This window comes from Panicum virgatum, chromosome 1N, assembly GCF_016808335.1.
Source record: "Panicum virgatum strain AP13 chromosome 1N, P.virgatum_v5, whole genome shotgun sequence".
Taxonomy (NCBI): domain Eukaryota; kingdom Viridiplantae; phylum Streptophyta; class Magnoliopsida; order Poales; family Poaceae; genus Panicum; species Panicum virgatum.
Genome location: NC_053145.1, coordinates 31,869,668 through 31,896,182, shown reverse-complemented (window position 1 = coordinate 31,896,182; position 26,515 = coordinate 31,869,668). Strand labels below are relative to the sequence as shown.

The 26,515-nt window shown below is 47.0% G+C and overlaps 1 pseudogene; it reads left to right on the top strand.

Moving 5' to 3' along the window:
- The first annotated feature begins 2,270 nt into the window (after positions 1-2,270).
- On the top strand, positions 2,271-25,310 carry LOC120653456 (annotated as a pseudogene).
- The last annotated feature ends 1,205 nt before the right edge of the window (positions 25,311-26,515 follow it).

The following is a 26,515-nucleotide window of genomic DNA, read 5'->3' as shown; positions in this document are numbered from 1 at the left end:
CCCTTCCGCTCCATCCAAGTCGATTCAGAGTCAGAGTTCAGACTACAGCCTCCGGATCATCGAGCCAATTCCCTTGGCTGATACCCACGCGTCGCCGCCTGGCCAGCAGGCCACCACCAGGGCTGGCCCGCCTAGGGAAGGCCGCCTGGCCTACCCCTCACGCCAGTCGTTGCCAGCTCGCGCGGCGTCGCCCTCTAGGAGCCCTGCATCAAGGGGCAATGGGAGGATTGGCGCGCGTACTCCTGGACAGCCAACCATTGGGATTCTCTCCCCGCAGAAGGCCATCGGGAAGTGTCTCGTGTTGTCAACCTTCGGCGGCCACATGATGCAAGTCGCTGCCCTCCAGGCGGTGATGCCCAAGTCCTCGGAGTATTCTTCGGCCAGCCTGAGTCCGCCACGCGCCCATGTGGTTCGGCGGAATGTTAGCCGCGGGAAAGAGCTGCGCCCACCGTTGGATCGATAGGAGAGGGAGTCAATTGACTCCAACCCGGGATCGATGCGACGTTTTAGATCGCCACCACCGATCCTGGGCCCTCCGGAGGTCTACGCCTACACGGACAATGACAAGGAGGAGGAGAGAAGCGACATCGCCGCACTCCGTGAGCAGCTCGCTGCTCTTAAACTCCGGCTCAACAATATGGATGAGCGGTTGGCGGAGTCCGAGATCGACCGGATGGATCTAGATGACAAGGTGGACACGTTGCGCAAGTCCGTTTGTTAAGAGATCAAATGCCTTGCAAAAGCTACCGGGAATGAGGAGCTTTACCGAGCCCCCGTCCTGAGGGACTAGATCTAGATAGGGAGGATTAGAATAAATAGATTAGGTGTAGGTGCTGTTTTATTTCCCCCATTTTGTTTCCCTTCTCCAGCACCTTAGTTTGTTTTGTTTAGAAAATTTTGAATTGAATAAAATAAATATTTCCCCCATGTTATGTTTGTGGTTGGGACACACTTGTGTGCCAACCACACCCCTATTCTCACATTCTGCGAAGCACCCATGAATTTGCAACATACACAATGAATGGAGAGCACCAGAAAATGTTGAGAGCATTTCGCTTCAGGAATGACCGGGAGGCCCAATTTGTGCCGACCGGCATATCAATTTTGCGATCTGCTGCCACACCCAACGGAATTGTGACACACACAGCACAACGGACACATTGCAACAGGCCGTTTGCAAAATGGTGAAGGATTAGGCCGCCCGGCCTAAGTTTAGGCCGCCCGGCCCCACCGTCAGCGAAACACCGAGATCTTTCTCGTGCTGCAGGTTTGCAACTCCTATAGCTTACTTCTCTAAAAGATCAGTTCAAATTGTGCCTGGTTTAATACAAACTAAAATTTGAACAAGAACTTAGAGAAAGATGAAATCATTTCATGACGATCAATACATGTCTAAGTTTTATTTCTAATGCAAGTATTTACATGCATTTGGAACTTAACTATGTTAGGATCATTGGATCTTCTGCTTATTGATTCTTATGATACTTTAAACCAAGATCATGCTCGTCCTAACTCAAGGATTTGGAGGAATTTATTTTGAAAATAAAATCTTGGCAACTCTCCTTTGCTCAACCACTACCAATGCCACATACAAATATGAGAGTAGTCCCATGATTCCACATAGCTATCTTGGACATTTTGAGCTCGTTCAAACCTATTGCCTCATAAGTGTGTTATGTACATTTCGTACTTTGGCCATACATGTACATGGTGTCAATCACTGTCTGTCATGACTAATAGAAAAGCTCATCATCCCCTGAAACAAAAAAAGAAAACAAGTAAAGTGAGTCACCATACTCATGGATCCTTGTTCAAAAAAAAAGGAGAGAGGGGAAGATGATAAGAGCAAAAATATAGATGACGGACAAGTATCAATGTTTACACTAGCACATGGTTGTAACACCCTAATTTAAATTTCAGCTTTTATTAATAAATTTAATTGGCTTTATTTAAATTTCTAAGGTTTATTGTGTTTAGTTGGCATTTAATCTAATTTTTGTTCCTTAAGTGATTAAAATTTAACTAAGGTTAAAACTTTGTTGTTGCATTCATGCTGGTGCATGCTTTTATTTGAGTGTGGTTGAATTCAAATTTGTATTTGAATTCAAACCTTGTTTGAATTAGGAGAAGAAAAGTTTAGAAATAGAAAGGAAGAGAAAACCCAAAACTAGAAAAACCCAACCCAGCTTGAAACCCGGCCCAAACCTCAACCGCCGCAGCCCAGCCAGCGCGGCCCCGCTCTCTCTTCCCCGCTCGGCCCAGCAAACCCCATGCGCGGCCCAATCCCCCGGCCAGCCCGCTTCCCGGCCTGCCCCGCGTCACACGGCCCGGCCCGCCCCGCACTCCCGCTCGCGCAGCAGCCCGCGGAGCACGCGCCCCGCCCCTGCCACCGGGCCCCGCTCGCAGCAGCCCAGCGCCCAGCTTCTCCCACGCGCTCGTGGCCGCTCCCGCCGATGCCCCTGGCCCACCTGTCGGCGTTACTCGCCCGCTCCGCCAGCGCCCGCGTCTTCCCGCTGCAGCCCGGCCCCACACGCCAGCTCCACCCACTCGCTGCCAGCCCGGGCCCGCTCGCCAGGTCTGTCCTCCTCCTCCCGCAACGCCCGGCCGAGATCCCCGCCCGCAAATCTCGGCGAGGTTCCATCCCGGGCACGCACGCCCAGGTTGGCCGCCGCCTTACAAATAGGGGCCCGAGCCTTCCCCTGCAACCATCCACCCCCAATCCGCAGCGCTGCAAACCCTAGCGCCGCCGCCTTGCCAGAGCAGAGCGCCCACCGCCGGTAAGCAGCTCCGCCGAGGCATTTCCATCGCCGCCGGTGGCTTTCAGCCCATCCTGACCTCGTGACACCACCGCAGGTGCCCCACGAGCCGACCCGCGGAGTCCAGGCGCCCGGAGGACGGCCGCCGAACCCCGCCCGCGATCACCGTCCCCGCTCCGCCGCCGGTCAGCCTCGCCATCGACTTCGCCCGGCCCTTTCCTTCGTTTCCGAGCCTGGTGAGCACCCGCAACTCCTCCCGCTCCTTTTGGCACTAGAATTTGGTAGTTGTAGCCCCAAGAGACCCCGAATCGCCCTGCGCCGGCGAGCACCACCACTCAGCTCCGCCCCGCGCCATGGCGAGCCCCAGCCGAGCCTCCCTGAGCCCCGGAAAACCTCCCAGTGGATCACGCATGTTGCGTGGAGTCCTCCCGACCCAATAAACCGTTGATTCGACCCCAGGATGGCCGATTTCGGGCCTCTCCGGCGAGGCGCCGCCGCGGGGAAGGTTTCTCCGGCGACGTTCCGCCGCCACCCCGCGCCCCTTTGCCCCGGACCGCCGGATCTTGGATCAACGCGCCAGATTAGGTCTGGGATCCATTAGATCTAGACCCTCAGATCTAGATCCAGCGGCCAGAAACCGCGCGTACCGGTTCGGCCGGTACTTTTGTTAAAGAGACCCCCGGTTCTGTTGAAATCAACCCGCAGTCCGAACTTGTTCAAAAATATTTTCGCAGAGGTCCTGATTTTAACGCGTAGCCCCCTGAGTTTTACCAGATTTAAACCCGCCGTCCAGCCCTGGTTCTTTTATGAGATAGACCCTGGAGTTAACGTTTATTTACGTTTTAGCCCTCGGTTTTAGCAGAAAAGTCCCTGGAACCCTGTTTTTATTGCAAATAAGCCCCTGAACCTTGTTTTTGGCCTAGAATACGCGTTTTAGCTCCGTTTTTAGCGTTCTTTATGTCCACGCGATCGTTGTGACGCGTAGAATAGTTTTAAACTAGTTTAGTGTGCTGTTTTCATGTATTGATGTACTGTTCTTTAGTATTTGTTAGAGTTTGCTTGTATGCTTATTATTGTGCATTGTTTTGGCCATGTGTTCGTGAGTAGACGTTGATCCATCTGAGGAGCCCCAGTACCAGTACCCGGAGCAGCAGCCGTCTTCTGAGCACTTTGAGCAGCAGCAGGAGCAGTACGAGGAAGGCAAGTATAACATGAACAACCTATCACTTTTAATTACAATTTCATACTGCATTTTAATACTGTATGCCTTTAAGGACTTTCCTAGCCACTTTATATCCTTTATATATATCCTTTGGGTTGCATTTTGGTTAGTTGTGCTAGGTTGCTGCGCTATAACACACTTTGGCCCTTTTTAATTAATTTGATTAATGGTTTACTTGAATTTAATTCTGAGAGTGGCACTCTGTGTGGCTTGAGTGGCTCACGTCTCGTTAAAATTGGCTTTTGTTAGAAACATGGTTTAGGGGGCCAGCACGGTGCTTACTGCCTGGTTGGCCACTCTCCATAAGGACCGGTTCATAGAGTGACAACCTGGGACAACAGCGCTACCACAAGGCTAGAATGGGATAGACTTGGCGTAATAATTAGATCTTTTTGGTTTGGAGTAACTTACCTGCGGGTCCCTGCTCCTCCGGCTTGGTCTGTGCTTGGATTGCGCTCCTGTGCTTGTACCCCCGGAGGTGGGCCCCATCGTCGCCGACCTATCTCTCGCGGTTACGCCTTACCAACGAGATTCTTTGTAACGGCCTCGTAGTGAGTCGCTAGTCATCTCACTTAAGGAAGTGTGATGAACAACTGGCGTAGCTCACGACTTGTGGGTAAAGATGTGCAACCTCTGCAGAGTGTAAAACTAGTATACTAGCCGTGCTCACGGTTATGAGCGGCCCAGATCCTCCTTTTGATTAGTGAAGTTATCTCCTTCCGACGAGGGAGGTGCTTCTCGGGGTTACCTTGGTGGCTTGGTTTTGGGTATGGTTCTCAGTAGTAGTATAATTAAATTTGACTAATCACTATGCAACTGGGTTAATGGTAATTCATCAACTCGTAGTAAATAGTTTTAATAAAATTTTGCCAACACTTAAAAGCTAATGCAGTTGAGTCAGCCAGCCTAGAGCCTCATAGTTTGTGTTATACTTGTTGAGTACAAGTTGTGTACTCACTCTTGCCTCTTCTCTACTTTTTTTCTCTTGGCTACGCTACTGCTACTCAGTTCCTGCCGACACGAGGGAGTTCGTCCAGCGCTACCAGGACTACGAGGACTTCTAGGTGTTCGTCTCCCAGTCGACGTCCCTGTGGCGCCCTGCTTCAGCTTCGGAGAGCTTTATCGTATTTTGTACTTCGCTTCCGCTGTATCAGACATTTTTGTCATTAATGTAATAAATAACATTCGTATTCGTTTTATTATATCTTTTTACGTGATATGTGCTATGATATACTGTTCATTCTGTTGTATATACGTGTGACTTGATCCTGGCACGTATATGATTGCTCGGTTTATGTTCTTTTATAAACCGGGTGTTACAATGGTCAAAGTAGTTTAATGGCATAACTACTTAGAGACATTTTGTTTGAACCTGCAAAATAAATGGAAAAAGATTAGCATATGCCTATGTCTTACAGAAGAGAGAAATTACCTTTGAGAGAATCATATACCATGAGCATCTAGAGTTTGCCTTATTTCGAAAATCTGAAAACCCTCCAAACTCCAAGAAAGGGGACTTGCATTGATTTGTGTGATGAGTTCTAAGGGTCAATACACAGAAGTGAAGATGTTAGCCACCAAGAATCCAAGGTATGCAAAGAAAGCTAAGAAATAAATCTTATGCATAATTTGAGTTCATGAAACCAGTCTTCGCTCTTTTCTCGACCTTATTGCTGGAGGCGACCAAAGTCTGGCGGTGGGGGTGTGTTGGCGGTCGATAACGATGGTTTCCACCACCAACGCTCCACCTGATTTCATGAGATGTAGGCCATAACCATACCATAATCATTATTACTAATGAGTTCCACAAGTTTTGGTGTTTATTTGATCTTAGGGGTGACATATCTAAATTTGAACCAAAACGGACACTGTTTGGACCGGAAGGCCTGAATCCGGCCGACCGGCATACTTTCGGTGGAATCTTGCTGTGAGATTTTACCGAAGTCACATAGAGGGAGAATCCAAGCCATCCCAATGGGCTATATCAACAAATGCACAACTTGGACCCGGAAGGCTTGGACCCATATCCAAAAGAGAAGCCAACCTGGGCCATGGTCAAGTGTTCAGCAAACATCCTACCCAGAAGTGATCCACGGCCAGAGAGGAGCGTGTCGGTGCAACAGAGGATCGAGAGGCCGCTGGAGGTAGGCCGCCCGGCCCAAAAGAATGATGGTTGAGGAAACCGCTTGAAGAACCGACGCCTGGAGGAGATCAGGACCGTTCCATAGAAAGGCGATGCCACGTGGTGGCAAGGGCAGGCCGGCCGGCCTAGGCCAGGCTGCCCAGCCCCACTTGGCAACCTCTGGAGTCCAGCTTTCACGTGAAGATCAAGCACCGCCTCCTCTGTTGCGTACAACTGGCGCTAACTGAAATAACCGTCAAGAACCGACCTTGGCACACTATAAATAGGACCCCCTCACCTCACTTGTAACACACACCTTGGGAGCTTGAGTGCCTCACAAATTCAGTTTCATCCTTAGTAGAATAGGGAGAGTGTGAGGTGAGAGCTTGGGCGGAAGCCGAGCTAAAGGGGCGGAGTCGAGTTCTCTCGACCTTACCCCATCTTGTACCCACCTCGGGGGAATCTTATAATCAAGTATGTTTTCCTCGCTTGTCTCTAGTTCCTCGCTAGTTTACTTTTTACTTAAGTTACTTGCTTTGTTACTCTCTTTGATCTGTGGGATCCCTTGTTTGCGTGGGCAGCAAGTTCTGTCCATTTAGGGTTTCTTCTTGCCTTAGCGTGAGGCGGAAGTCAGTGACTCGATAGTTTAGACGTGGTGCTTAGGCTTGGTAGTTACCTTGGGTTGTGTTCCAACCCACGGCACCGCAGTGGTATGCGGCAAGTGGTGACAGCCTTGTCCGTCCCTAGTAGTCCACCACGTTCGGGTGTTTTCATAACAGTAGGATTGCCGAAAGTATGTTGGGCCCCTTCTCATCCCTTTCTAAGCCCTTCGCTTAGGCCGCCGAAACAGATCAAGTCAGTAGCTTCTCAAGTTATCTTAGTAATTAGGATTCTATCTAGGGATAAGCCCTCTACCCTCGTACCCCCGGTTGAATCGCTCCAGACCACTAGTCGAAGCTAATCGTTCCTTGGATTTGATATCCCAGGCTTACTCACCTGGTGAAAGCTACAATCGGTCTCTGTGCGCTTGCGGAGTAATTCATTAGGCTAAGGAGTGCCAACACAGCCCATGTAGAAATGCCTCATATTTTGCTTCGTTGTTGGAGACTTTGAACAATATCTGGAACACGTACTTGAGTTGTTCTCCTTTGGGAGAGATGAATAAGACTCCCACGGCGCCTCTGTCGAGCTTGAGTGAGCCATCAAAGTACATTACCCAATGCTCTGGAACGTTGTGAGGTGCTAGGATTTGATTTTCCTGCTATTTAGCTAAGAAGTCGACAAGTTCCTGCGACTTGATGGCTGTTCTTGGCTTGAACTTGATTTCCAAGGCTCCCAGTTCTACTGCCCACTTTGAAATTCTTCCAGTGGCATCCCAATTGTGGAGTATATCTGCCAATGGGAATTCAGTGATAACTGAGATTTTGTACTCGTCGAAGTAGTGACGAAGCTTCCTTGCGGTGATTAGAATTCCATAAAGAATTTTTTGAATTGAAGGGCACCTGACCTTTGATTCAGAAAATACTTCACTGATGTAGTATGCTGGTCTCTGGACACCATAGGCGTGGCATTCCTCCGGGCGTTCGACAACTATTGTTGTGCTAACTACGTGGGTAATCGCAGCGATGTAGAGGAGTAGTTCCTCTCCTGGTAGTGGAGCTGTAAGAATTGTCCGTGATTGGAGATGATGCTTAAGGTTCTCGAGGGCTTCCGCGGCTTCTGTAGTTCAGTCGAACTTGTCGTGCCATTTGAGGAGCTTGAAGAAGGGTAAGCCCCGTTCACCATGTCTAGACAAGAACCAGTTTAAAGCTGCCATGTAGCCTGTAAGCTTTTGGACATCCTTGACAGTTGCTAGAGCATCCATAGCCACGATGGCATTAATCTTCTCTGGATTGGCTTCGATTCCTCGATGACTGATGATGAATCCGATGAGTTTTCCAGAGGGTACACCGAAGACACACTTTGTTGGGTTAAGTTTCCATCGAAGCTTTCAGAGGCTATTGAAGGTTTCTTCCAGATCAGGTATGAACTGATCCTGGCTTTTGTTCTTGACAACGACGTCATAAACGTATGCTTCAACATTGCGATGTAGCTGATCAGCGAAACATAGCTTTATCGCACGCTGGTAGGTAGCACCAGCGTTCTTTAACCCAAAAGACATGGTCTTGTAGGTGTATGCCCCGTATGGGATGATGAATGCCGTTTTGATTTGGTTTTCTTGTTTTAGGGCAATCTGGTGATAGCCTGAATAGTAGTCGAGGAAGGATAGTAGGACACATCCTGCTGTTGAGTCGATTATTTGATCAATACGAGGTAGCCCGAAAGGATCCTTTGGGCAGTGCTTGTTCATATCAGTGTAGTCAACACACATCCTCCACTCGTTGTTGTTCTTTTTTAGACAAGTGCAGGGTTGGCCGACCACTCGGGGTGGTAAACCTCTTTGATGAACCCTTCTACGAGTAGTTTTGCCAGCTCCTTCTTGATGGCTTCTGGCTTGTCCGGGGAGAAATGCCGTAGTCGTTGCTTCTTTGGTATGGCTTTGGAGTCGACCTTTAGTGCATGCTCGTTCAACTCCTTGGGCACCCCTGGCATATCCACTAGTTTCCACGCGAATACGTCTCGGTTGGCCCTAAGGAAGTTGACGAGCTCGAGTTCCTATTTGTCGCTCAAGCCAGCTTCGATGATAGCAGTCTTGGAGTCATCTCCTTCTTGTAGTTGGATGGTCCTGGTGCCCACGTCACCGGATGGTTTTACCGACGACTGGCTCGACATTTTTAAGGGCATCGAGTCCCTGTTGAGTGATAGCTATTTGGTAGCAGCGAGTATCTCGCTTATGTATGATGGGGCCATCTCAACTAAACAAGATATAAACCAATCACATGATGTGGAAGATATCAACCAAGCAAGAGAACAAGTGAACATTGGACCAATTATACGTAGCCGAGCTAAGAAACTACAACAAGAGGTGAACGTGCTACTTTGTGAAATTCATTTTAATATTAATGAGAATTATATACTGCTTAAGTCGTGCAAGTTGTTATTGCTCAGGTTCACCAAGGAGGATGACAAGAACACAGAAGAAGAAGATTACAGAGAAGGACCACACTTGAACCCGTCGAGTGCTGCAGAACAGTCCGAAAGAATTAGTCATAACTTTTGATTCCCAAAAGCTATGGTGGTCAATGAGTACATTTTTCGAAATCTTTTCAAGTCTACTTTCCAATGGCATACTTGCCGAGTACTTTTGATTATCCAGTAATGAGATCTGAGTACTTTAGTGAAGACTGGTCAGAATATCAACAGTCTGCCAGATGTGCAACTTCCCATGCAAAACTGTACCATTTTATAAAGTTTTGTGCTTCATGCTGCACATGGTTGGAAAGTTTATCACGTTAGCTTTCCAACACAACAAACCTTATATCATTTAGACTTCCCAATAAGGAGTTATGGCCAATTTAGTGGAGACTGCATAGAAGACCAACAGCCACGCGAGGCTCCTCGGGATTTTAGTTCGTGGTGACTTTTGAATTACCATAACTCCAGAAACTCCAAGACTCATTCATACCCAACAAAGAGGGTTGTTCCTTGTATAAGTACTCCATGTATCTCAGAGATGAATCAAGATTTTGATAATGAAATAGAACCCCTTTTGTTCAGCTGTGTGCTAACAAATTTAGAGAGTGATATCTTCCCCGTTGCTCTTGTGATTTCCTTCGTGGGATTGCAGAAGCGGCGGCTTCATCCACTCCCAATTGGTGCTCCTATGTAACACCCGGTTTATAAAAGGACATAAACCGAGCAATCATATACGTGCCAGGATCAAGTCACACGTATATACAACAAAATGAACAATATATCACAGCACATATCACGTAAAAAGATATAATAAAGCATATACGAATGTTATTTATTACATTAATGACAAAATGTCTGATACAGCGGAACCATAAAATACATATATGAAGAAACTCTCGGAAGCAGGGCGCCACAGGAACGTCGACTAGGAGACGAATGCCTAGAAGTCCTCGTACTCCTGGTAGCTCTGAGTGAACTCCCTTGCGTCGGCAGGAATTGAGCAGCAGTAGAGTATCCCCAAGAGGAAAAAGAGTAGAGTAGGCAAGAGTGAGTATACAACTTGTACTCAACAAGTATAACACAAACTATGAGGCTCTAAAGTTGGCTGACTCAACTGCATTAGCTTTTAAGTCTTGGCAAAGTTTTATTAAAGCTATTTACTACAAGTTGATGAATTACCATAAACCTAGTTACATAGTAATTAATCAAAATTAAATTATGATACTACTGAGAACCAAACCAAACCAACCACCCGGGGAAACCCTCCTAACCAAAGGAAGATAACCCCACTAATCAAAAGGAGGATCTGGACCGCTCATGACCAAGAGCACGGCTAGTATACCAGTTTTACACTCTGCAGATGTTGCACATCTTTACCCACAAGTCGTGAGCTACGCTAGTTGTTCATCACACTTTCTTAGGTGAGATGACTAGCAAACTCACTACGAGGCCGTTACAAAGGACCACGTTGGTAAGGGGTAACCGCTAAGGATTCAGGCAATACAACGATGGGGCCCACCTCGAGGGGGTACAAGATAACACAGACCAAGCCTCATAGCGCAGGGACCATTGAAGCTCGACCCCCCTCTTGCCCCGTCGGTAAGTTACTCCCGAACCAAAATGACCTAATTAGTAAGCCAAGACCGTCCCATTCCAGTCTTGTGGTAGCGCTGTTGTCCCAGGTTATCGCTCTATGAACCGGTCCTTATGGAGAGTGGCCAACCCAGCACTAAGCATCGTGCTGGCCCCCTAAACCATGTTTCTAGAAAAACTCATTTTAACGAGACGTGAGCCACTCAAACGGGCCACTCCCAGAATTAAGTTGCATATACCATTAATCAAATTAATTAAAAAGGACCAAGTGTGTTATAGCACGGCACCTAGCACAACTAATCAAAATGCAACCCAAGGGATATATAAAGGATATAAAGTGGCTAGGAGAGTCCTTATAGGCATACAGTATTAAAATGCAGTATGAAAATGTATTTAAAGTGATAGGTGTTGTTCATGTTATACTTGCCTTCCTCAAAGTTCTCCTGCTGCTCAAACTACTCTGAAGATGGTGGCTGCTCCGTGTACTAGTACTCCTCCGAAGGATCAACATCTACTCACGATCGCAACGCCAAAACAAGTCCAGCACATACACATACATGCAAACATAGGCAAAAACTAAGAAACAGTACAACAATACATACAAACAGTAAATAAAACTAAGCTAGAACTATTCTACGCGTTACAATGATATCGTGGACACAAAGAACACCTAAAATGGAGCTAGAACGCGAAAACTAGGTCTAAAACAAGATCCAGGAGCTTAACTGTAAGAAAAACAAAGTTTCTGGGGGTTTTCTGCAAAAACCAGGGACCTATACATAATTAACCCATAGACTCAGGGGCTAATGCGCAAAAAGTCAGGGGCTGGACTGCGAGTTCTAAAAGGGAAAAGTGCAGGGGTTTAGGTGATAAAAACAGGACCTAATTCTAATTGTTTTTGAACTACCAGAACCGCGGGTTGATTACCAAGAGACCGAGGGACTTATATGAAAAAGTAGTAGTGCTGGCCGTTATCTAGTATATTTGACTCGGGCTCGGGTTGACTCGGCCCGTCCGATCTGGATCCTGCGGCCAGGATTGCTTGGGCTCGTGGGGCGGCGGTGCTGGGTCGCGCCGACGAGCTTCTACGGCGGCAAACGGCGGCGCTGTCACCGGACTTCACCAACACGGTGTTCCCGGGGCTGATTCGAGCGGGGTTTGGGTCGGGAAGGGACTACGCGACATGCGTAGTCCACCTGGGGCCTTTGCGGGCCTCGGAGAGGTCCGTGGCGGCGTGCGCACCGACGGCGGTGGGTCTGTGTGGCGGCGTCGCGCTGGAGCTTGCCGGAGTTCGCGAACTCGATGCTCCGAGGGTCGTTTCGACCGGGATTTGGGTAAGGCGTGATCTATACAGCATGTGTGATCCACCTGTGCGCTCAGGTTGAGGAAACGGAGCCCGGGATGGTGTGCGTGGAAGCAGGGGCGGCTTTGCACAGTGGCGCTCGCCGGTGTGTGGTGTTCCGGCCGCAGGGGTACGCTATGGTCCTCGACTCCTAGCGCAAAAGAAGGAGGACGACGGTACGGTGCTCACCGAGGCTTGGAACGGGCGGGGGCATGATGCAGCGGCCCCGGCGGCGAGATCCTGCGGCGGCGCACGGCGGAGCTCGGTGAGGGGTCGAAGGAGGGCATCTCCAGGCTCCGGATCTCCACTGGTCCCCGCGTGGTCGCGCTGCGAAGCCGAACAAGGGGTCCGGGGGGCTCAGGGGTCACCGGCGGCGAGAAATCGAGCGGCGGGTCAATTACCTGCGGCGGTGCTCCGGGGAAATCTCGGCCGGTGCAGAGGTCAGAGCAGAGGGCCGCGGGCTCGGGGAAGTGCCTGGGCACGAGGCGAGGCTGCTGCGTGGCTCTAGGAAGGCTAGGGCATGGCGGAGCAGCGAGGCCACGGCGGCGCGGGGCTCTGCTCCGTTGGGGAGGACGCGGGGGTGGTAATGGGGTTTGGGGCGGCTCTAGCGGGGATGGTGAGGGCGCAGGGGGTCGCGGGGTGGTTAAAAGGGGCTGGCCGAGGATCTCGGCGTGGGCTCGGAAAGGAAGGTTCGCCGGGGATCGTGGCCGGGGATCTCGGGCGTGATGGCACGGGCGTTGCGCTGCGGGGGAGAAGAAGCTGCCAGGTGGGCCAGGCTAGTCAGCGGCGGAGATGGGGACGCGGGCGAGCGCGCTGAGAGAAGGAGCTGGGCTGCTGCGCGTGGGCCGGTGCGGGAGGGAAAGGATTGGGGAGCTGGGCCGCGCTGGGCCGCCGGGAAAGGAGAGGGAGAGGGAAAGCTGGGCCCGCGTGGAAGGGGTTGGGCCGGACTGGTTTAGGGTTTTGGGCTGGATACTGGGTTTGGGTTTCTTTCTTTTCTTTTTCTTTCTTCTTTTTCAAACAAACTCAAACCACACTCAAATCTAATTGAATTCAAACCATATTTGAATTCAAACCCTATGCACTCAACCAATTAAAAATATGCACCAGCATGAATGCACAACAAGTTAAACCTAACATAAATTTTAATTACTTTATGAAGCAAAAATAAATTATAAATGCAAGGCTAAACAAATTAAATCCTAGAAAATTAAATAAAACAATTAGATTTATTATTAAATACTGAAATTTAGATTAGGGTGTTACAAATCCTACCCCCTTACAGGAATCTCGTCCTGAGATTCTGGGATGGCTAGCAAAGAGAAACAAGGATTGGATTAAGCTCTACGGATACCTGGTATCACCTGCTGCTGATCCTGATCATTCTGGGCACTCTGCTTGGAGCAGTTCCCGGAGATAAGGCGGGTCTCGTCACCACTGGTACATGGGATTGGTGAAAGGTCCTGGACTGGTGCTACCTATGACAGGCGCTTTTGTGGACAACTTTTGGCATAATGACCTTCTTGCCTGCATTGGTAGCATATGCGGCGGCGGTGAATGGAGCTACTTGGTTGACCTCCCTGTGAACTTAACATCCCATCTTGCATCATGTCTGCTGCTTGCTTTTTGGACTCCTTGCGGCCGCGTGACTGAATCACATTCATAGTGATAGTCAACCCATCAACATAATCATAGAGTGCTTGGTTCTTGACCTGTGTATCTCTAGAGCACTCAGGACCCTTTCTCTTCTGGATGGTCTGTAGCTCATCGACTGATGGGGAGTCAAGGAAAAGGGAATCCTCTACTAGCTGCTCTTGATGAGACCTCTTTCTCTTTGTACTGGAGAACAACCTCTGGTTCCTCCTAGTTGTGGCTTCATCTTTAGTCGCACGAACATGACGACAAGGAACGCCATAGAATTGGCAACACGGACAAGCTTTCTCACCATTCTTCGGGTGGTATGTTGTTTGCGAAGACTGATCTTGTACCGTTATCGGCTGCTCCACGGAAACTGTTGCATTAACACCATCACCCATTGCACTGTCTCCAAGGTCTTTTTGTTCTGTTGACATCTAAGCTGGGGTAAAGAGGAAACACGGATTGGTAAGGTCAAGGAAGAGAGAAAACCCCACTATGTAAGGTTCTATCTTATTTAGACAACACTGCCCATGCATCATTGCTGCTAACTCCAGATAGGTGTTACATAAATCCGGAAAAAAAGGAACTATAGCCTAACACTTCTGCCTCGTCTGAGAGATCCTCAAATCCTCCTGTACTATCTGTAGGCCGGGGTGTCACATCCCTACCCCCTTACAGAAACCGACGTCCTCGTCGGTGAATCCCTGGATATCACATCCTCTTCGTACTATCCTTCTCCTCAACAAGCAAGACAGAAGCCCAAGGCATGATAAGGTGGAGAGGATAGAGTGGATGGTTTCACCCCCAACGATCTAACTCATTTTATTAATTAATTAACTTTAACTTAAGAATGATTTTTATTAAACAAATTTTACTACTAAGCTATGCAATCAACCAAAATCCAAATCAAACATTTGCATAATAACAAGCATACCAATTTTACACTTTAGTCGAGTTTAGCACACGACTCGACTAACACAACGCGTCGCAGAATGGTCTATCGTGCTGAGGTCAGGGAATCCTAGACTGAAAAGGGTCGGTAAGATACTTCAGGGCCAAAGCTATGGAAACTAATTCTATAGAGAAAAATCAAGGTAAGACGAGTAAAAATCTTAGAATTCAAGGAATATAATAGCAAAATAGTTTCAGCAGACAAGGCTTAGAGAGAAGAAGACCTAAAACCCGACTAGTTCTATTTAGGCTTTCGTCCTACAGTCGATATAGCTCTAATACCACTCTGTAACGTCCCGCCTCCCCGAGGCCGGGCCCGCTTACATCTGGCTGCTTTCTAGGACATAGACTGTCCTCACAGACCAACACTAGTCTTTTCTGCACACTTTGTCCTCACTCGTGCGCACCCGGGAAGAACGTCCCGGTCGGTCACCCATCCTCAAAATTTCTCCGGGCCAAGCACGCTTAACCTCGGAGTTCTTTGGAGACCGGCTTCCGCAAAAGAAGTTGCAACTTGTTGGTATGAGTATCCTATTAATCCTATTAAGCCCTGGGCCGGGGTGTCACAAGCTCACCCCCTTAAGAGACCGACGTCCTCGTCGGTCAATCCCAAGCCAGGAACGTCCTCCCTTGGCCACGTCCCGTACGTCCAGTGCCAGCAGCCCATGTGCCACGTCCGTGCGTCCAGTGCCAACGGTCCCTGTGCCAAGTCCGTGTGTCCAGTGCCAACGGCGCATCCCAGATGCCCGCGCACTGACCCGCCATGCGCCCGTGCACATGCCGATGGCATCTGCGCTCCCACGTGCCCGTGCTCATGCCTCCGCACTTACACCCGTACGTGCCCGTGAAACCACGAGAGTCGGCTCTGATACCTTTCTAGAACACCCGGTTTATAAAAGGACATAAACTGAGCAATCATATACGTGCCAGGATCAAGTCACATGTATATACAACAGAATGAACAATATATCACAGCACATATCACGTAAAAAGATATAATATAGCATATACGAACGTTATTTATTACATTAATGACAAAATGTCTGATACAGCGGAAGCGTAAAATACAAATATGAAGAAACTCTCGGAAGCAGGGCGCCACAGGGATGTCGACTGGGAGACGAACGCCTAGAAGTCCTCGTACTCCTGGTAGCTCTGAGTGAACACCCTCGCGTCGGCAGGAACTGAGCAGCAGTAGAGTATCCCCAAGAGAAAAAAGAGTAGAGTAGGCAAGAGTGAGTACCCAACTTGTACTCAACAAGTATAACACAAACTATGAGGCTCTAAAGTTGGCTGACTCAACTGCTTAGCTTTTAAGTCTTGGCAAAGTTTTATTAAAGCTATTTACTACAAGTTGATGAATTACCATAAACCCAATTACATAGTAATTAATCAAAATTAAATTATGATACTACTGAGAACCAAACCAAACCAACCACCCGGGGAAACCCTCCTAACCAAAGGAAGATAACCCCACTAATCAAAAGGAGGATCTGGGCCGCTCATGACCGTGAGCACGGCTAGTATACCAGTTTTACACTCTGCAGAGGTTGCACATCTTTACCCACAAGTTGTGAGCTACGCTAGTTGTTCATCACACTTCCTTAGGTGAGATGACTAGCAAACTCACTACGAGGCCGTTACAAAGGACCACGTTGGTAAGGGGTAACCGCTAAGGATTCAGGCAATGCAACGATGGGGCAAACCTCGAGGGGGTACAAGATAACATAGACCAAGCCTCGTAGCACAGGGACCATTGAAGCTCGACCCCCCTCTTGCCCCGTCGGTAAGTTACTCCCGACCCAAAATGACCTAATTAGTAAGCCAAGACCGTCCCATTCCAGTCTTGTGGTAGCGCTATTTTCCCAGGTTGTCGCTCTATGAACCGGTCCTTATCGAGTGTGGCCAACCCAGCACTAAGCACCATGCTGGCCCCCTAAACCATGTTTCTAGAAAAACTCATTTTAACGAGACGTGAGCCACTCAAATGGGCCACTCCCAGAATTAAGTTGCATATACCATTAATCAAATTAATTAAAAAGGACCAAGTGTGTTATAGCGCGGTACCTAGCACAACTAACCAAAATGCAACCCAAGGGATATATAAAGGATATAAAGTGGCTAGGAGAGTCCTTATAGGCATATAGTATTAAAATGCAGTATGAAAATGTATTTAAAGTGATAGGTGTTGTCCATGTTATACTTGCCTTCCTCAAAGTTCTCCTACTACTCAAACTGCTCTGAAGATGGTGGCTGCTTCGGGTACTAGTACTCCTCCGAAGGATCAACGTCTACTCACGATCGCAACGCCAAAACAAGTCCAGCACATACACATACATGCAAACATAGGAAAAAAACTAAGAAACAGTACAACAATACATACAAACAACAAATAAAACTAAGCTAGAACTATTCTGCGCGTTACAACGATCTCGTGGACATAAAGAACTCCTAAAACGGAGCTAGAACGCGAAAACTAGGCCTAAAACAAGATCCAGGGGCTTAACTGTAAGAAAAATAGAGTTTCTGGGGTTTTCTGCAAAAACCAGGGACCTATACATAATTAACCCATAGACTCAGGGGCTAACGCGCAAAAAGTCAGGGGCTGGACTGCGGGTTCTAAAAGGGAAAAGTGCAGGGGTTTAGGTGATAAAAACAGGACCAAATTCTAATTGTTTTTGAACTACCAGAACCGCGGGTTGATTACCAAGAAACCGAGGGACTTATATGAAAAAGTAGCAGCGCTGGCCGTTATGTAGTATATTTGACTCGGGCTCGGGTTGACTCGGCCCGTCCGATCTGGATCCTGCGGCCAGGATTGCTCGGGCGCGTGGGGCGGCGGCGCTGGGTCGCGCCGACGAGCTTCTACGGCGGCAAATGGCGGTGCTGTTACCGGACTTCACCAACATGGTGTTCCCGGGGCTGATTCGAGCGGGGTTTGGGTCGGGAAGGGACTACGCGACATGCGTAGTCCACCTGGGGCCTTTGCGGGCCTCGGGGAGGTCCGTGGCGGCGTGCGCACCGGCGGCGGCGGGTCTGTGCGGCGGCGTCGCGCTGGAGCTCGCCGGAGTTGGCGACCTCGACGCTCCGAGGGTCGTTTCGACCGGGATTTGGGTCAGGCATGATCTATACAGCATGCGTGATCCACCTGTGCACTCAGGTTCGGGAAACGGAGCCCGGGATGGTGTGCGCGGCAGCAGGGGCGGCTTTGCGCGGTGGCGCTCGCCGGTGTGTGGTGTTCCGGCCGCAGGGGTACGCTATGGTCCTCGACTCATAGCGCAAAAGAAGGAGGATGACGGTACGGTGCTCACCGAGGCTTGGAACAGGCGGGGGCGTGACGCAGCAGCGCCGGCGGTGAGATCCTGCGGCGGCGCACGGCGGAGCTCGGTGAGGGGTCGAAGGAGGGCGTCTCTGGGCTCCGGATCTCCACTGGTCCCCGTGTGGTCGCGCTGCGAAGCCGAACAAGGGGTCAGGGGGGCTCACGGGTCGCCGGCGGCGAGAAATCGAGCGGCGGGTCAATTACCTGCGGCGGCACTCCGAGGAAATCCCGACGCTGCAGAGGTCGGAGCAGAGGGCCGCGGGCTCGGGGAAGTACCTAGGCACAGGGCGAGGCTGCTGCGTGGCTCTAGGAAGGGTGGGGCGTGGCGGAGCAGCGAGGCTACGGCGGCGCGGGGCTCTGCTCCAGCGCGGTGGTCACGGGGGTGGTACCGGGGTTTGGGGCGGCGCTAGCGGGGAGGGTGAGGGCGCAGGGGGTCGCGGGGTGGTTTAAGGAGGCTGGCCGAGGATCTCGGCGTGGGCTCGGAAAGGAAGGTTCGCCGGGGATCTCGGGCGGGGATCTCGGGCGTGATGGCGCTACGGGGGAGAAGAAGCTGCCAGGTGGGCCAGGCTGGTCAGCGGCGGAGACGGGGACTCGGCCGAGCGCGCTGAGAGAAGGAGCTGGGCCGCTGCGCGTGGGCCGGTGCGGGAGAGAAAGAATTGGGGAGCTGGGCCGCGCTGGGCCGCAGGGAAAGGAGAGGGAGAGGGAAAGCTAGGCCCGTGTGGAAGGGGTTGGGCCGGACTGGTTTGGGGTTTTGGGCTGGATACTGGGTTTGGGTTTCTTTCTTTTCTTTTTCTTTCTTCTTTTTCAAACAAACTCAAACCACACTCAAATCTAATTGAATTCAAACCAAATTTGAATTCAAACCCTATGCACTCAACCAATTAAAAATATCCACCAGCATGAATGCACAACAAGTTGAACCTAACATAAATTTTAATTACTTTATGAAGAAAAAATAAATTATAAATGCAAGGCTAAACAAATTAAATCCTAGAAAATTAAATAAAACAATTAAATTTATTATTAAATACTGAAATTTAGATTAGGGTGTTACATCCTACTCCCTTCAAGGTTTGTCTTGATTGATTGTAGGTTGTGTTGGTTGGTTCTTTGAGATTGTGGTTGGGCGAATCCTCGATTCAGGTTGCCGGTTAAAGACAGTGGTTGGCTTTGAGTTTTATTTGCCAGGTTGCACTAGTTAACGCTGCTTGCAGCAAGTTATCCGGTTGTTCTATAGCTAGTTATCAAGAACAAGATCCTACGTCGTGAAGATCGGGATGCCGAGACTCATCATCTGGTATCAGAGCTTTCATTGCCACGGTAGGATTCTTTACCCTTAGCTACATATATTTTTGTCTTCATCCTTTCCACCATAAAGCCAAAAAAAATTATGTCATAGCCTTTTATCTCAATCTGTATATCTAGTGAGTTTGGTTAAGTTTTAGTCCATTAGAGTCTTTGTTTAGTTGCTGATCATATCATCCTTTGCGTGTCCTTTTGTGCCTTTCATATCTCTGAAAAATCCCCAAAAAAATGAGTAAACCACTTCTATCCTTTGCGTAAACTTTTATCCTATCTACATATATAGCTGTTGGTTACATGTGTTTCTACCTTTAATTTTTGCAAGTATTATATTTGATCTTGTCTTAGTATTGTTAAAAAAAGAGTCAAAAAAAGAGGAAAGAAAAGTTGTAGCAAAAAAAAATTGTTGTGCTGAAAAAGTTGGAAAAGAAAAGAGGGAGATCAGATTGTTGGTATGCACAATTGCTGAATTTTTTTCATTTCAAGTTGTGTAACCAATTTGCTATCTTCCTTTGGTGCAATTTTTGCTAGGAGATTCCTTGTGAACGATTCATCCCTAGCATAATCCTTGTTTGCATCAAGTCTGAAATTTCTTTTGTGTGTGTGTGTTGCATCCGTTACATCACTCATATCTTGTGATCAGCACTAGGCATTGGATCTGTAGTTTGGATTGCTATTTAACTTTACAACAACTAGAATTCAGATTGCTTTCCTTGGTAATACTCCCCACCAAGCTCCACATAAAAGCCATCGTAATCAGTACCTTGGTCTTGTATTCGCCTAACCATCACTTTCTTGTTACCACCACACATTTTGTATCTTTGTAATCCGCAGGGAATTCACAAGAGCTTCGGTTGGTAAGAGAAGTGAGGTTGTGAATCTCCACATATATTTACCCTATTCCACATATATTGTTGCTTTGCACTCACTTGTGCAGGAAGATGTCTCGTTCACCTGAGATTGAGGATTGTGTAACCATGGCACAATTTAATGAGTTGAGGCAAGGCATGGAAGAAAGACATGACAGGTTGGCACAAGATTTTCAGGCTCTTATGGCTGAAATCAGAGGACGTCGCCAACCTCAAGATGGCGCAAGCAACCTTGGTGACGATGGGGAGGAAAGTGCAGGAGCTGCTGCTAGGAGAAGAAGAGAACATGGAAGGAGGAACCGAGGCGCTGCACATGGTAGAGGAAGGGGACAAGGTAGAAGACATGATGAGAGTGATGATTCTGAAGATGTGGATGATAATAGCCATTTACAAAATCTTTTTGGTCGCCGACCTCATAGAAGAGGTAACCATGAAGAGAGGTTGGGTAAACTGAAATTTACCATGCCAAAATTTGAGGGAGGATCTGATCCTGAAGCTTATTTCACTTGGGAGTTGAAGGTGGATAAAATCTTTCGCTTGCATAATTATAACGAAGAGAAGAAGTTGGCAATGGCATCTCTAGAGTCTGATGGATATGCTCTGATCTGGTGGGAACAACTTCTCTGTGATCGTGAAGAAGATGGGGAACCTCCTATTACTACTTGGGAAGAAATGAAGCATGAGATGAGAATTCGTTTTGTGCCGAAGCACTATCGGCGTGATCTTTTTGATAAATTGCAGAATTTGAAGCAAAGAAGTTTCTCAGTTGAAGAGTATTATAAAGAGATGGAGAAGACAATGATTAGAGTCAATGTGTATGAAGATGAAGAGCAAACCATTGCACGTTTCATGGCTGGGCTGCATCGCAATATTCAGTGCATTGTTGAGTTTCAACCATATTGCCATCTTATTGATTTGGTACATCAAGCAAGCAAAGCTGAGCGTCAATTGCAGCAAGACATGAAGAGCAATAGAGGTACATTCAGTACCAAGGGTAATCCAAATGGAGGTAAATTTACCCCAAGATTCAATGCAAATCGAGGTGCAATCTCCAACTCAAGCAGTGGGTTACGTTCTAGTGCTTATGGTGCTTCCAGTGGGAAGGATTTGTCTGTTCAAAATGAGAAAAGCAAACCTGCAATATCATCATCTACCTCAATGGCTTCTACAGCAAAATCTAGTGGTATTCAGTGCTTCAAGTGTGGAGGCCGTGGGCATGTAATCAAGGAGTGTCTGAAAAATCGTGTGGTCATTGTGAATGATAATGGAGAGTATGAATCAGCTAGTGAAGAGGATGTAGAGGAAGAGAATGTTGATGAAGCCCATGGAGACGAGGAACATACTAGATGTGAATTTGAGCAAGGTGCTTCCCTTGTGGTTGCTCAAATCTTGAGTGTTCAGATGAAGGAAGCTGAAATTGGACAGTGGCATAATCTTTTTCAAGCCCGAGCTAAAGTGCAAGATAAAGTAGTAAAGGTGATCATTGATGGTGGAAGCTACCATAATCTTGCTAGTCATGAGATGGTTGACAAACTTGGTTTGAAATTGCAGCGACATTCTCATCCATACCATGTGCAACGGTTGAATGATTCAGGAGATATCAAGATTGGATATAAGTTAAAAGTTCCATTCAAAATTGGTGAATATGTTGACACAGTGGAGTGTGATGTGGCACCCATGACAGTGTGTCACATGCTACTTGGAAGGCTTTGGCAATATGATCGATATACCCAACATTGTGGGAGAACAAATCAGTACACACTAGATTTGAAAGGAAAAAAGTTTGTACTCAAGCCTATGACACCTCAACAAATCATGGCTGAGTATCTACAAAAGGAACCTGAAATTAGTCCAGCAAGTAAAGGAGGAGAAGAGCGAAACAAATTGAGTGCCATCCACAATTCGGTGAGTGAGTGCCACAAGCCAAATTTGAGTGATAAAAAGAGAGAGGGAGAGCACCTAGTTATGCTAGCCACTAAATCCGAACTGAGAGAAGTAAGGAAAAACCCAAATCAAGTGCTCTTTGTACTTGTGTGCAAGGATGTTTTAATTTCACCTAATGATATCACCTCTCTTCCTAGTGTTATTTCACATCTTTTGCAGGACTACAAGGATGTTTTTCCAGAGGAAATACCAGCAGGGCTGCCCCCATTACGAGGCATTGAACATCAAATTGATCTCAAACCTGGAGCAGCATTACCCAATCGTCCACCATACCGCACCAATCCTGAAGAAACAAAGGAAATTCAAAGGCAAGTACAAGCACTTTTAGACAAAGGTTATGTGCGTGAAAGTTTAAGTCCTTGTGCTGTTCCTGTTATTTTGGTGCCAAAAAAAGATGGATCATGGCGAATGTGTGTTGATTTTAGAGCCATCAATAATATCACTATTCGTTATCGTCATCCTATTCCTAGGCTAGATGATATGCTTGATGAATTGAGTGGTTCTATCATTTTTTCTAAAATTGATTTGCGAAGTGGTTACCATCAAATTAGAATGAGGATTGGAGATGAATGGAAAACTGCTTTCAAAACAAAGTTTGGGCTGTATGAATGGTTAGTTATGCCTTTCGGTTTGACTAATGCTCCTAGTACTTTCATGAGATTGATGAACCATGTCTTAAGAGCTTTCATTGGAAAATTTGTTGTGGTTTACTTTGATGATATCCTTATTTACAGCAAGACATTGGAGGAACATGCAGAACATGTACAACAAGTTTTGGATGTACTTAGAAAAGAAAAATTGTTTGCTAACCTTGAGAAGTGCACCTTTTGCACAGATCAAGTTGTGTTTTTTGGTTTTGTTGTCTCTGGATAGGGAATTCAAGTGGATAAATCCAAGATTAAAGCAATAAAGGAATGGCCGACCCCTGAGAATGTAAATCAGGTAAGAAGTTTTCATGGACTCGCTGGTTTTTAAAGGAGATTTGTAAAAGATTTCAGCACCATAGCTGCTCCATTGAATGAATTGACAAAGAAAGGTGTTGCCTTCAATTGGCGTGAGAGATTTGTAAAAGATTTCAGCACCATAGCTGCTCCATTGAATGAATTGACAAAGAAAGGTGTTGCCTTCAATTGGCATGGGCCACAAGAGATTACTTTTCAAGAATTGAAGAAAAGGTTGACGGAAGCGCCTCTACTTGTGTTGCCGGATTTCACAAAAACCTTTGAGGTTGAATGTGATGCAAGTGGAATTGGAATTGGAGGTGTGCTCATGCAAGATGGAAAACCGGTTGCATATCTTAGTGAAAAGTTGGGAGGAGCACAACTGAACTACTCCGTGTATTACAAGGAGTTGTACGCTTTGGTAAGAGTACTTGAAACTTGGCAACATTATTTATGGCCAAAAGAATTTGTTATCCATTAAGATCATGAAGCATTGAAGTACTTGAAAGGCCAAGCCAAACTGAACCGTCGGCATGCCAAGTGGGTCGAATTCATTGAAACTTTTCCTTTTGTGGTGAAATATAAGAAAGGTAAGGATAACCTTGTTGTTGATGCATTGTCGCGAAGAATTGTTTTGTTGAACCAACTTGAGGTAAAGGTGCCGGGACTAGAGGGTTTGAAAGATTTATATCATAATGATCATGAGTTTGTAGAACCATATGCCGAATGTACAGCTGCAAAAGGATGGGAAAAATATCATATTCATGATGGATTTTTATTTAGAGCTAACAAAATATGTGTGCCAAATTGTTCTGTTAGACTCTTGTTGTTACAGGAATCACATGCAGGTGGACTAATGGGTCATTTTGGTTGGAAAAAGACCTATGAGCTGCTGGCTGACCATTTCTATTGGCCAAAGATGGGAAGAGATGTTGAGAGACTTGTGCAGCGATGCATCACATGCCACAAAGCTAAGTCAAAACTGAACCCCCATTGTTTATACACTCCATTGCCTATTCCTAAAGTTCCTTGGGAAGATATTAGTATGGACTTTATTTTAGGTTTACCAAGGACTAAGAGGGGGAGAGACTCTATTTTTGTTGTTGTTGATAGATTCTCAAAAATGGCACATTTTATACCTTGTCATAAAAACGATGATGCTTCCCACATAGCATCTTTGTTTTTCAGAGAAATTGTGAGATTGCACGGGATGCCCAGGACCATTGTTTCAGATCGAGATACAAAGTTCTTGAGTTACTTTTGGAAGACATTGTGGGCAAAACTTGGAGCAAGGTTGCTGTTTTCTACAACTTGTCACCCACAAACAGATGGACAAACTGAGGTGGTAAATAGAACACTTTCTATGCTGCTGCGTACCATGATCAAGAAGAACTTGAAAGAGTGGGAAGATTGCTTGCCACATTTGGAGTTTGCATATAACAGGGCAGTACATTCTACCACTCATATGTATCCATTTGAAGTTGTATATGGATTCAAACCGCTTGCTCCCATAGATTTGTTGTCATTACCATTGCAGGACAGGTGTAACATGGAAGCCTCCAAGTGTGCTGCATATGTAAAGGAGATACATAAGAAGACAAAAGAAGCAATAGAGAAGAAGACCAAGTACTACGCTGAATGGGCGAACAAGCATCGTAAGAAGGTGACATTCGAACCAAGAGATTTCATTTGGGTACACCTTCACAAGGAACACTTTCCAGAGAGACGTAAATCAAAATTGATGCCAAGAGGAGATGGACCATTCAGAGTACTAGAAATAATAAATGATAATGCATACAAGATTGAGCTCCCTGATGACTATAGTGTTAGCACAACATTCAATGTTGCTGACCTAACACCATACTTTGGCATGGAAGAATCAGAGTCGAGGACGACTCCTTTTCAAGAGGGGGAGGATGATGAGGCCATCTCAACTAAACAAGATATAAACCAAGAACATGATGTGGAAGATATCAACCAAGCAAGAGAACAAGTGAACATTAGACCAATTACACGTAGCCGAGCTAAGAAACTACAACAAGATGTGAATGCGCTACTTTGTGAAATTCATTTTAATATTAATGAGAATTATATACTGCCTAAGTCGTGCATGTTATTATTGCTCAGGTTCACCAAGGAGGATGACAAGAACAAAGAAGAAGAAGATTACAGAGAAGGACCACACTCGAACCCGTCCAGTGCTGTCGAACAGTCCAAAAGAATCAGTCATAACTTTTGATTCCCAAAAGCTATGGTGGTCAATGAGTACATTTTTTGAAAGATTATCAAGTCTACTTTCCAATGGCATACTTGCCTAGTACTTTTTATTATCCAGTAATGTGATCTGAGTACTTTAGTGAAGATTGATCAGAATGTCAACAGTCTACCAGACGTGCAACTTCCCATGCAAAACTGTACCACTTTACAAAGTTTCGTGCTTCATGCTGCACATGGTTGGAAATCTTATCATGTTAGCTTTCCAACGCAACAAACCTCATATCATTTAGTCTTCCCAATAAGGAGTTATGGCCAATTTAGTGGAGACTGCACAGAAGACCAACAGCCACGCAAGGCTCCTCGGGATTTCAGGTCGTGGTGACTTTTGAGTTACCATAACTCCAGAAACTCCAAGAGTCATTCACACCCAACAAGAAGGGTTGTTCCTTGTATAAGTACTCCATGTATCTCAGAGATGAATCAAGATTTTGACAATGAAATAGAACCCCATTTGTTCAGCTGTGTGCTAACAAATTCAGAGAGTGATCTCGTCCCCTTTGCTCTTGTGATTTCCTTCGTGGGATTGCAGAAGCGGCGGCTTCATCCGCTCCCAATTGGTTCTCCCACTCCCTTTCAAGGTTTGCCTTGATTGACAGTAGGTTGTGTTGGTTGGTTCTTTGAGAGTGTTGTTGGGCCAATCCTCAATTCAGGTTGCTGGTTAAAGACGGTGGTTGGCTTCGAGTTTTATTTGCCGGGTTGCACTAGTTATCACTGCTTGCAGCAAGTTATCCAGCTGTTCTACAGCTAGTTATCAAGAACAAGATCCTACGTCGTGAAGATCGGGACCCCGAGACTCATCAATGGAACTGGGTGCTCGAATGATAGAGGCATTAACAATTGCCTCCTTATCACACTCAAAGGACTTGAGGAGGTCCCCACGCAGAGAAAGGACTCCTGTGTTGCCCGACATCTTGAGGAGTAAGCAGACGTAGTGCGGCACGACCATAAATTTGGCCTGTACAGGTCTTCCTAAGATGGCATGGTAGGAAGATTCGAAGTCGGCTACTTCAAACTTGATATACTCTGTCCAGATGTTTTTCTCTGTACCAAATGTGACTGGGAGGGTAACCGAGCCAATTGGTGTAGAGGAGTTTCCTGGAACGATGCTGTAGAAGGGAGCTTTATTCAGCGTGAGTAAGCTCATGTAGTTAAGGCCCATCTTCATCA